A 12,332-nucleotide genomic window follows, 5' to 3' on the forward strand; every position below is an offset into this window, starting at 1 on the left:
TGAGAGGGAGAGAGTGAGAGAGTGAGAGAGAGAGAGTGTGTGAGTGTCTGTGTATATTTGTGTGTGTGTGTGCGTGTGTGAGAGAGCGAGTGTGTGTCTGTGTGTGTGTGGGTGTGTTTTTGTGTGTGAGAGAGAGAGTGTGTGTGTCTGTCTAAGAGAGAGAGAGAGAGTGTGTCTGTGTGTGTGTCTGCCTGTGTGTGTGTCTGTGTGATTGTGTTTGTAAGAGAGAGAGAGAGAGAGAGAGAGAGAGAGAGAGTGTGTGTGTGTGTGTGTGTGTGTGTGTTTGTGTGTATGTGTGTGAGCGTGTTTGTGTGTGTGTGTGTGTGTAAGAGAGAGAGAGAGAGAGAGAGAGAGAGAGTGTGTGTGTGTGTGTGTGTATGTGTGTGTGTGTGTAAGACAGAGTGTGTGCTCTTGTACAGCTTCTTTGTGGGGACCAGTTCTACAACCTACAAAGTAAGGACCTTTTGGCCGATCCTCACTTTGGGTTCAGTTTGGATCGTCAGCAGAGACCAGAACCAGAATCTCATTAAAATCACATCGTCCTTAACAAGTCATTATTTATTCAAGTCTCTGTTCTTGAGTCTGAACTTGATTCTTAAAAGTGAGGTTAGAACTTTCCTCTCCATTAAAAGCTGTGGAGTTATAGTGTGTTCTGACCCGCTGCAGGCGACTCTGGTATTTATGACCTCGGCACCACCTGGTCTCCTTCACCACGCTGCAGATGCATGTTGGGACATTTCCCAGTTTGTGGCTCCTGAGCTGTTTGAGTCGCTGGAGGATGTTTTGCTTTAAGTTGTGTGTGATGCAACACCACGCCGGTACACAGGTTCTTTACTTATCTGTGTTGAAATCTATTCAAGTAAAAGTACAAGTACTGATTCAACCTCTAAAGAATTGATTCAATATCTAGTAGTAGAGCTACTCAGAGCTGAAACTTTATACTAATAAAAGTATAAAGGTTCAGCTCTGAAATGTAAAAGTTACTACTGACTGTATGAGGCTCACGTCCCATTAATATATAACTTCAAATCAAATACAAACAACTAAAAGCATTAAAGTCAGGAGCCTGTGTAGAAAATGTGAGGAGGAGAAAGTTCAGATATTTGTTTGAAAATGTAGAAACTAAATACTCAAGTAAAGTACAGATACATGAAACAGCGACTTTAAGGACATGAAGTCTCCTGAGAGTTCAATCTGTGGAAGATCAGGACGTTTAAAAACCTCCATTCGTCTCCTGGTTTCACTGTCACAGAGATGAAAGTCTCTTTATACGCTGATGTTCTGAGGGATACATGAGCCACAGATTCTTCATAACCTGCAGATTTTGTTAGAGAGCATCCCCCCCCCCACACTCCCTGCCAGATGTTCTCCTTTTATCTTCTGAGCTTCTTAATGAGGAATATGGAGGCGAACGAGGAGCAGCTGGGAGTTACAGTGTTAAAGGTCCTGGAACCTGTGGCTTTACAGATGTGTCTCCTGCAGCTCTGCACAGTTTTACATGTTCATCACATCTGGGGCAGGAGGCCCCCACATGCCTGCGGCTGGGGAGGGTGGGGGGTGGAGACAGGAGTCTGCATGTCTGCTGAGAGGACGGACACATAAATACCTGGACGTCCACTGTCACTTTCCGACAGTGTGCAGGTGGAGGACAGACGAAGAGGCTGAGACATGGTCCCACTGAGGATGGTCGTCTTCGGCCGTGAGTATCTGCTCAGATTCATTCAGACATTAACCTGCAGATGTTTGGTGGTAGTTTTTATTTTATGAAAGCAGCAGCCGATGATTCCAGCTGCAACAACACAAAGCTTCTTGAGAGACAAAGAGACAAACAGAGTCCTCTCGGGACTCCTCTGACTTTAATGATAGAGTTTGAACTTATTCCTTTATACATTTTTATATTTGTCCTCCATGTATTTCTGACTCGTTAATATAATAGCAGTAAGGTCTATTTATGTGTATTGATAAATGTGAGTAAGCAAGTTCAAAATGAACAGGAAGAAAACAACCAAATTAAAAAGAAGAGTTTTGTAAAAATGCTACAAAAGTGTAAACAAAGAAAAAGAAGCAGCTGAAGATTCAAAGCAGCTTCATACGTGTACGTTTGTGTTTGAGACTTTGTGACGTGTATAAAGAGATTTTTTGTAATATTTTATTATACAACTCAATGTTTTGAATGTTTCCAGCATCTTTCATTTCATTGTGTTTAATGGTTTTAATAACATGAAGATGTGTTGTGTTTGCAGTGCTGGCTGCAGCTTGGTATCTACCTGGTGCTGCTGGTAAGTTAGAGGAGATGATGAAGATGGTGATGGTATTGATGATGGTGATGATGATGATGATGATGATGATGATGATAGTGATGATGATGATGGGGATGGTGATAAATATGATTAAGATGAAGTCTTATCTTATGACCTGTGTGTTTGAACAGAGGGAGGGCTGATCTACGCCTGTCACAATGAAACAGCTGAGATATCATGTGGTAAGAAACATGCAAAAACCTGTACAAATATAATATAATATAAAAACAGAACTTACACCAGGAGAGAGCTGCAAATTGTGACTCAGTTAACTTACAAACTTTTTCTATATTTTAAAAACGTCTCTGTTTTTCTGCCGTATATCGAAGTGTCGGATCACTCCAGTCTCCTGTGGTCAAAATGAGTATTGCAACAATAAATCCTTCTTTTTAAAAGTGGAAAAAACGTAAAAAAGAAAAAATTATTTATTGTTTGATCATTCACGTCTTTCATTGGCCTCCGTAGAACTCTATGTGTTAGAAAGTTTGTGGCAGATGAAGAACTGGTTGTGTTTCAGACGTGGGCAGTAAGATCAAGCTGGACCACATCCTGTACAAGGTGGGCGTGGGGACGAGGTGTGGGGAGGGGAAGCAGCATCCTGACGACGGGCCCGACACCTTCTGCTCCTTCCCCTGGTCGGAGATGGTGGTGGAGGATCTGTAAGAACTATCATTTCAAAATACAACTAATTTGAAAGTGTTTTCTGAGTTTGTAAGAACTTTAAAAGAAGAGTGAACAGGAACCAGAACCAGCGGCTCCTCACTTGTTCTGGTTCTGATGGTGTTGCGTCTGTTTGGATCTGCAGCTGTGGGAACAAGAGGACGTGTGAGGTCCCCGTCACTGAGCGAGTGTTTGGTGAATACGACTGTGAGGAGCAGACCCGGTACCTGGAGGTGTCCTATACCTGCGCCACGCCCCCCCCTCCACCTCCTCCTCCACCTCCACCCAAACCAGACTGTATGTATAAACACACACGCTCCCTATTCACATAAACATACAATGTAAATTAAGATGGCCGACATGACCACTCCCAAAAGTGAAGCCAAATCTTCTTGATCGCCCCCTGGTGGCTTTCTGCAGTACAGGTCTCAAACCCCGCCTCCTCCATATTTAATAATCAAATTAGATGTTAAATAAAAGGTCAAAAGCACAAGCACAGCGTCGGCTGTGTCTGAGATTCTTTGGCTTCATTTTATGCAGCAGCAGGAAGTGGAGTCGAGTCGCCACAATAATGTTTCACACTGAGGCCATTCCTGTTAACTTTGAATGTATAAATAATGATTCACATGACACCTCCTGTGAGTTGATGATAAAGAGAAAAATATAAATAAACGTCCTCTTCCTTTAAACTCAGTGGCTTTAGCCCCCCCTCGTGTCACAATGTCATATATCATGTCCTGTTTGTCATTACTCCCACATTTGAAGATCCTGACCTTTTCTCTGCAGGTGAAGACGAACCCGCCACCGAAGCCTGATGAATTTAAAACTTTATTGTTCATGTCTGTGGACAGAACAGTGTGAAGACACATCGACACCAACGAGAGACGAAGCAGAACCAATGAGCTCAGACGTTAGGTCACACGTCCTTTCTGTCCTGTTTGATGTCATTTGTCTGAATAATTCAAATCATTTGATGTGAATAAAATCCATCAGACATCAAGTGAAACTGTTCATGTGTCTTTATCTTCTTCATCACGTGACCTTCCTCAGCAGATGGTGTTTGCTCAGATGTACAGATCTTGTTTCAGACCTTGTACGTTGTATAAACTAGTTTTTCTCACACTGAAGATGTCTTTTCTTTCCACTGGCTGGCGGAAATAATTTGTTCAATTGTGAAATTGATTTTTTTTTCATTAGTAAAATAATAACTTTGATTGATTAAAGTTACCTCGGGGCACCAGCATTCAAAAGAAGGGAAAAGAGCCGATTTATTGATTAGGCCTCATGAAAGTACTGACTACTAACTCTGATTAACACTTGAATTAATAACTATAATCAAAATTACCATATAGATAGTTAGCTAAGTTGAAGGATATAGAGTTCTTGAAAGTGTAGAGGTTGGCAAAATTCCCACTTATGCAAAATTTTTGAAAAAACATTTGTGAAAGAAAAACATTTATTATAAAGATCTAGTCTAAAAACACAAATTACTAAAGGTGTAATTACTACATAAAAATGTGGATGTGAGTATGTGTGTGTGTGTGTGTGTCTTTGTGTCTGTGTGAGTCAGTGTGCTTTCAAAATGGAGACCTCATGGGTCATGGGGAACTTTCTGCTCAGACTCTGTGTGCAGGACTCTAACTTCACAACTGGGTCAACTTTTGAACATATATCTTCACGTTCAGAAAACCAAGTCCTGCTCATCAATTCTTCTTAAGTATTTCCAGTTTCTGTCCACAATAATGTCAGAGTTCAGAGAATCAAGAGGAAGAGGAGGGGAAGTACGAGGAAGAGTGCAAACCACTGGGGGAGTTCTGAGCTCGGGTCACCAGACAGACATCTCCAGGTTCAGAGGTGGTTAATGCAGAACCAGAATATTCTCTCATAGGTCATGTAGTGCATGGAAGAGAAAGTCACATGGCCCACACTGTAAAGTACTATTAGAATAGTATATATGTGTACTTACATACTTTTAATTCAATATCTCAATATAGGAATTTAACATGTAGGCCTAACAGCTGGTCCCCTGCGCAGGAGTTCCTCCGCTAAAGGGTCCGAGTCTAAGGCTCACGGAAGATTCACTCAAAAAGAGATTCACTCAAACGTATGTGATCTGGTGGCGAGGAGCCTTCAAGTAAAAAAGGAACATATTCCCATGCAGGAGGACATACAAGCATGGCCATATCATGGAAATAATGTGCATGAAGCTTTCGAACCATGGACGGTTATCCACAGTCAAAGCAATGGGCCAAATGCTGTGAAGACAATTCTTGGTTGGATTGTTAATGGTCCGCTCCGAGAACACAGGGACAGTGCTTTGGACGGTGATGAACAGCAGCAAGTCACAATTAACCAAATCTCAGTGGAGACAGTGGAAAAACTGCTCATACAGCAATACAACGCTGACTTTCCAGAGCATTGCAATAACGACGAGGTGGAAATGTCACAAGAGGACAAGCGGTTTATTTCCGCTGTGTCTAACTCACTTAACCATGCAAACGGACATTATTACATTAATCTACCAACAAAGAAACCTCTGATTATTTTGCCAAACAACCGAAGTGCTGCAGTGCAGCGAGCGCTGAACCTCAAGAAGAAGCTCATCAAGAACCACAAATTTCACCAGGAATAGAAAGACCATATGAAGGACTTGTTAAAAAAGGGGTATGCAGTTGAGGTGCCAGAAACACTGCTGAACCTACAGAACAGCAAGGCTTGGTATACCCCACACCACGGGGTTTACCACCCACAAAAGAAAAGGCTCCGTGTGGTCTTTGACTGCGCTGCAAGTTATCAGGTCACTTCACTGAACAAAGAGCTGCTTCAAGGACCAGATCTCACAAACACTCTCCTTGGAGTGTTAACAAGTGTAGCGGGTCAGTTCTTAATAAAGTTTTATACTGTTAGCAGTGTAATTTCCCCCGCTCTGGATGTGTTAATTAACCTGACAGGACGGCAACTCCTATAGGCTGCAGGGAGGCGGAGGAGTTTATTTAGGGACACCTTAGCACTCTCCCTCGTCCTCTCTCTCTCTCTCTCTCCCCACTGCCGGTCCTGTGGGTGTGTGCGGAAGTTTAGCGTGAGCACAGCACGTGTGGTCCCAATTGTTTGTCGCAGTAAGTTGCTGGAAGTTATATAATGTTAACGGCGATCACAGAGAAAGTGTCCGCAAATTATAACTGAAGTTTGTCCTTAGAGCCCAGCGTGAAGCTGTGTCTGTGTGCGACTGTGTCGGCGTCACCGTGGATGCATGCTGTCCCTGCTTTATTTTAATGAATTAAAGGTATGAGTTAAGGATGTGTTTTTATGTTTGTAAATGTTTTTAAATATTATAAATGTGTTTAAATTGTGTGACCTAACTATAACATGTTTGTTTTATAGGGCTGCCTCCAGCAAAATAGTTACGGTCACTGTTTTTTCCCACTTTAGATTTCATTTAGATTATTTGGTTTGATTATTTATTTCTTTGTGTTTTGTTTTGTTCTATTGCAAGGTGCAATATATATGGTTGACTGGGTCTGTGCAATTCAGTGGTAGTGACTTGAATGGTGGCGAATTATTGGCTCCATAAAGTAGAAGCCCTCTTTTGTCATTTTGTTGTTGTATATCGTTTGCAGTGATTTTCTTAAAGTGTGTTGTGTTTGGTTTTTAATGCATGATATTTTAGCATTGTACAATTGGGTCTGGAGCCTCTAATTTCTCTCTATTTTAAGCTGTCATTTATATCAAGTCCAGGCCAGCCTTTCCAACCTTTGCACATGTCACTTTACTGTTTGAGCAGTCTGTTTTAAATCATTTGCATCTATTAAATAAATTGTATTTTGTATTGATATCTCAGCCTCCCGTCCCGTCTTATTCTGGATAGGTGTTGAACCGAATTGACATTAACTGTCATCTCTGAACCATTTTTAATCACTACACAAGATTCAGACAGTAGCATGTTGCACTAATCGCTGATGTTGAAGCCATGTACCACCAAGTAAGAGTTCCAGAAGAGGACACAGACCTCCTGCGTTTCTTGTAGTGGCCACAAGGAAATCTAACACAGGAAGTTAAAGAGTACAAAAGGGTTGTACACCTCTTCGGTGCCACCTCATCCTCTAGCTGTGCCAACTATGCTTTAAGGAAAACAGCAAGGGAACAAACCTGAAGCATCACCTGAGGCTGTGGACACAGTTCTCAGGAACTTCTATGTGGATGACTGTTTAAAGTAAGTCAGCAGTGATTCTGATGCTATTTCCCTAGGTAGTGACCTCATGACCCTGTGTGCTTCTGGAGGCTTACATCTGACAAAATGGACAAGCAACAGCCGAGGTTTCTTAGCGGCTATTCCAGAAAATGAGAAGGCAAAATAAGTTAAGGACTTGGACCTCTCTATGGATGCTCTTCCTGTGGAAAGAGCGCTAGGCGTGCTCTGGTGCATTGAGTCAGACTGTTTTAAGTCTCGGGTCAATGTCAGCCAGAGACCAGTCACAAGAAGAGGACTTTTATCATTTGTAAGCTCCATATACAACCCACTGGGATTCCTCGCTCCAGTTGTTCTCCCGGCACAAATCCTCTTGCAACAGCTCTGCAAGGAAAAGCTCACTTGGGATGAGAGGAATCCTGACAAGCTTGCCCCATACTGGCAAAATTGGGTGAACAACCTACCTCAGCTTTCCAACTTCCAAGTAAGGAGATGCATTAAGCCTGATAACTTTGGACCTATTGTGAATGCCCAGCTACATCACTTTTCGGATGCAAGTGAAAATTGATATGGGAAAATGTGATTTTGAAGCTGACAAACAATGCAGGCCATGTGCATTGTGCCTTCATGATGGGAAAGGCACGGGTGGCCCCACTGAGGCAAAGGGCCATCCCACGCATGGAGCTATCAGCTGCTGTTGTGGCTGTCAGCATGGACAAAATGTTAAGAAAGGAGCTCCAGCTGGATTTACAAGACTCCATCTTCTGGACTGACAGCACCACTGTATTGAAGTACATTGGAAATGAGGCATTACGTCTCAAAACCTTTGTAGCAAACAGAGTTGCAGTTAACAAAGAAGCAACAAAAAAGGAACAATGGTGTTACATTAACACAACAGAAAATCCACCCGACTGTGCATCGGGTCGAATAGAAAAGGGACAGTTCATATGTGAGCTGCTGTCGAAGCATACTGATGCTAAACCTGTTGAATTCAGGGTGGAGTTATCTCCAGAGAGTCTACACCACAATGAGAACGTGTTCAAGGGCCTTGACACAGCAGCTCAGGACATGGAGGGTTTCAAACCCCAACACCCAACCAACAAGTTTGTAGAGCACACTGGAACTGCTGTCGGTGCACTGGGCCTCCTGCTGGGCATGAATGGAGCTGTTAATGCTTTTGAACACGGTGACATTAAAGATGGTGTAGTGGGAGCTTTGCAAACAGCTCATGGAGTCACAGGTATGACGATGTCTCTTATTGCGAGACAAGCTCTGTCTTCAGAGACAAGAATCGCCAGAGCTGCAGCAACGATCATGAGAAGTCCTGCAATGAAGGGCACCATGATAGCTCTACCAATAGTGGGGATTGGATTTGGGATATACAGTCTGGAACAAGATATAGAGAGGGGGGGTGCACTGGGGGCGATTGACGGTGTCTTAGATGCTAGTATGGTTGTTTTGGATGTTGTTGGACTTGTTCAGCCTGAACTGGAACCTTTTATCATACCTATAACTCTGGCTCTATCAGTGCTTCGGATGGTCACTGATGATATTTATATGGGCGTAGAGCATGAACTCAACAGTCTCCCCACGGACGCTGGACTTCTGGATAAACTGGGAGCTGTTATTGTTGGCGTTGTGAAGGGTCTTCTCCATTTTGCAATTCATGTGGTTAGTGCGTTTTACAATTGCCATTATGATGAAATTGAGGAGGGTAAAAGACTTGTTGAGCAGATATCAGACTATAAACAATATTACACAGTTATAACGGAACACGATGGAGCGAGTGCTGTTGATTTTACTAGCGGCAGCTCCTCTTGGAATGGAGGAGGCATTGACTTCTGTCTGGCTGATCAGGGTCAGTCTCAGTTCTGCATGAACTATTTTGTATCTAGTGATGAGACTTTTGGTAGAAAGTGTTGGAACATTAACACACAAGGAAGCAATGATATCATTCTTGGCCTGGGAGAGTCACATGATTTACAGTATACGACATTACAAAAGAAAGTGTTCATGTTCATACCAGCTGGCTCTGTGACGGTGGTTTCTGGTTATGAAGCTGTGTCAAATTCAAGATATGGAATATACAAAGGAAATAGAGATTCAAATCGCTTTTTTGCAGTTGACAAATCAGAGGACAAGCAAGTGATGGAGCTGATGTTGACTTACTACTACCAGCTCTATGGGGAACCAGGTGATGACATATTCTTCCTCGGTCCTCAGAGAAGTTACGTTGAAGGCGCTGGTGGAAAGGACACATACATCATTCCTGTCAACGGAGGTAAAACAATCATTAATAACTACGATCCATCTAAAGCTCTGGACACTCTTCACTTCACTGTTGACTACAGTCACATTTCTGTGTCTAAATCTGGGAACCACGTTGTGTTGATGTATGAGAGCGACCACACTGTGACCATTCAGAACTGGTTTTCAGGAGAACTGTATCGTCACATGAACATGATGTCAGGAGACGGAGTCTTATTCGAGATTTCCTCCACTGTGGTTTCTTCTGTTCGGCTGGTGGCCAGAGGAATTAACAAGATGTTTGAGAAACATGGTATAAATGTGAACGCAGCAGAGCCACTTTTACAGAGCGTTACAAACATCCTTGGCTCTCAGTTTGATGATGTGCTCATTGGAAATGCAGAGAAGAACCTCATGGATGGAGGAGGAGGTGGAGATCATCTGACTGGTGGTGAAGGAGGAGACATCTACATGGTGAAAGGTAGAATTCATTCTTCAGTGATGATTGACAATTACTCCAAAGACAATGAAACAGACATGGTCCTAATAGAAGCAGATCTAAAGACTTGTAGAGTCACAGTACAAGGGGATGATGTCATTCTGACAGCTTCACATGCGACTACAGACATTAAAGTGACTTTACTGAACTGGTTCCGATCAAAGAACGACAGACACTTGTTCTTCATCACCAACGACATGATCTCTTTCAGACTCTCAGCTCACAAGGATGACTGTCTGCATGCTCACAGATTCACCAGCTGCATAAAAAGCTTCAGTATTGATTACAGCAGGTCCACATCTCCTCTGCGGGTGGACCTCGAGTCTGAGGCGTATGAAAGTGTGACAGAGGTCCGTGGGTCAGACTTTTCTGATGTGATCAGAGGGAACAAAGAGCACAACGTGTTCCTCCCAGGAGGAGGTGATGATAGACTAGAGGGTAGAGGAGGTGAGGACTGGTACGTTATCACACCAGGCCAAGGAACTAAATACATCAACAACTTCTCACCTGATCTAGTCATGGACATTCTCTTCATTAAAGACCATTATCAGAGTATAACATGTACTTGTGATGTATCCAACATCATCATCTCGGTGTCTGGCAGAGAAACTGTTGTTTTGAATTCCTGGTTTGAGTCAAAGTATCATCAGCACCTGCAGATCAAGTCCAGCGATGGAATAACAGCTGGACTGAGTTCGAACATCAGCAGCTGTGACGACATTAAGACTTTAATGTTCCCCATTACTGTTGATTACAGAAACCAGAAACCTGAAGCACTTTCCCAGAAAGAGTCATATCAGGGAGGAAAAGATCCAGAGTGTTTCAGATACAGAAGCAGGAACTCAAAGGAGAAGCTCTTCTGTGGCCTCCAAGGCAAAGTGATGGTGATGGATGAAGTTGACTCAGTGAAAGAAATGTTTGGCTCGGCAGGTTTCGACATCATGGTTGGGAACAGGAAGGACAATTTGCTTGATCCTTCCACTGGGGGGGCACTGATGTCTGGAGGTGAAGGAGAAGACACTTACATCATCAAACAGGGATACGGAGACGACTTAATGATCGATAACTTTGCAAAGGACCAGAAAACAGACACCGTGTTGATTCACATGGATTTTGTTGCTGGCGGCCAAGTTACCCTGGACTCATCATCAACAGGAGATCTGAAGGTGACAATCACAACAAAAGGGGAACAATTCAAATTCACACTGATCGGCTACTACAACAGTTACCAAAACCAGCACCTGGAGTTTCAGAGCTCTGACGGCGTCCTTTTTAAATTGAAACCACTGAACTCAACTGCAGAAGTTCCTTTGTTCCAGACTGAGGCTTTCAAAGTGACTCTGCCACCGTCGCAGTCCGACTGTCGCTTCGACCTCGGCTCTTGGAAAAATCTGTCAAAGGTCCACACAGTGCAAGGTTGCCCCTCCCAGTCCAATGACATCCTAGGTAACGATGAAGACAACGTGCTTATTGGTGGGTGGAAGGACGACACCTTGGAAGGAGGTCAAGGAGATGACACACTGATAGGAGGAAATGGAACTGATATCCTGATTGGTGGGTCAGGAGACGACACTCTGTATGGAGAGGATGGAGACGACACAATGATGGGAAACTCTGGCAGCGACGTCTTCATTCCTGGACCTGGAGCAGATCTAATAGACGGAGGTCCTGGCAGAGACACAGTTCTGTACCGGGGGGATCACGTAAAGGGTCGAGGAGTCTACGTCAACCTGCTCACTGGACAAGGTCTCTACGCTGATGCCGAAGGGGACGTGTTGAAGGACGTGGAGACTGTGATTGGCACCATCTACTCTGACATCTGGGTGTCTGGCTACGAAAGTTCCCTTCTCAAAGGTTCGGATGGGAACGACATCTTGGTGTCCACTGGTGGAGATTACCTGGTGGGAGGGGATGGAAGCGACATTTACATGTTGGCTTTCCAGAGCGGCTCAGTCACCATCGACAACTGTGCAAAGGACAACGCCACAGATGTTCTGTTCTTAGGATCAGGGCCACCACTGGCATTCGACTGCCGGATCCTCTCTGACAGAGTCATCCTGTCTTTCTCTTCATTAAACCAAACAGCTGTTAAGATTTCACTAGAAGGATGGATCAGTGAGGAGAGCGCCTGTGGTCACCTGGTGGTGGTTTCCTCAGGGCTCCAGATGTCAGTGGACAAGCTGCTAGAAGAGTGTCAGTTCAAACACAAGGAACTAACGGTGTTTATCAGTCATCGGTTGGAGCATCTGAACCAGTCTAACTATCAACAGTTTCTCTATGTTTCAGATGTGTGGCAGAAAATCTCTAAGTTCTGACATACTGCAGAATAGAGTAGGCTTTAAATCTGTAAGTCTGTCCATGAATAATAATAATACATTTTCCTTTACCAAAATCAATGGCTTTTAATGAAATTCTCTGCTTGTTATGTTTTACCAAGGAA

Source organism: Pleuronectes platessa, chromosome 4 (assembly GCF_947347685.1).
Source record: "Pleuronectes platessa chromosome 4, fPlePla1.1, whole genome shotgun sequence".
NCBI lineage: Eukaryota > Metazoa > Chordata > Actinopteri > Pleuronectiformes > Pleuronectidae > Pleuronectes > Pleuronectes platessa.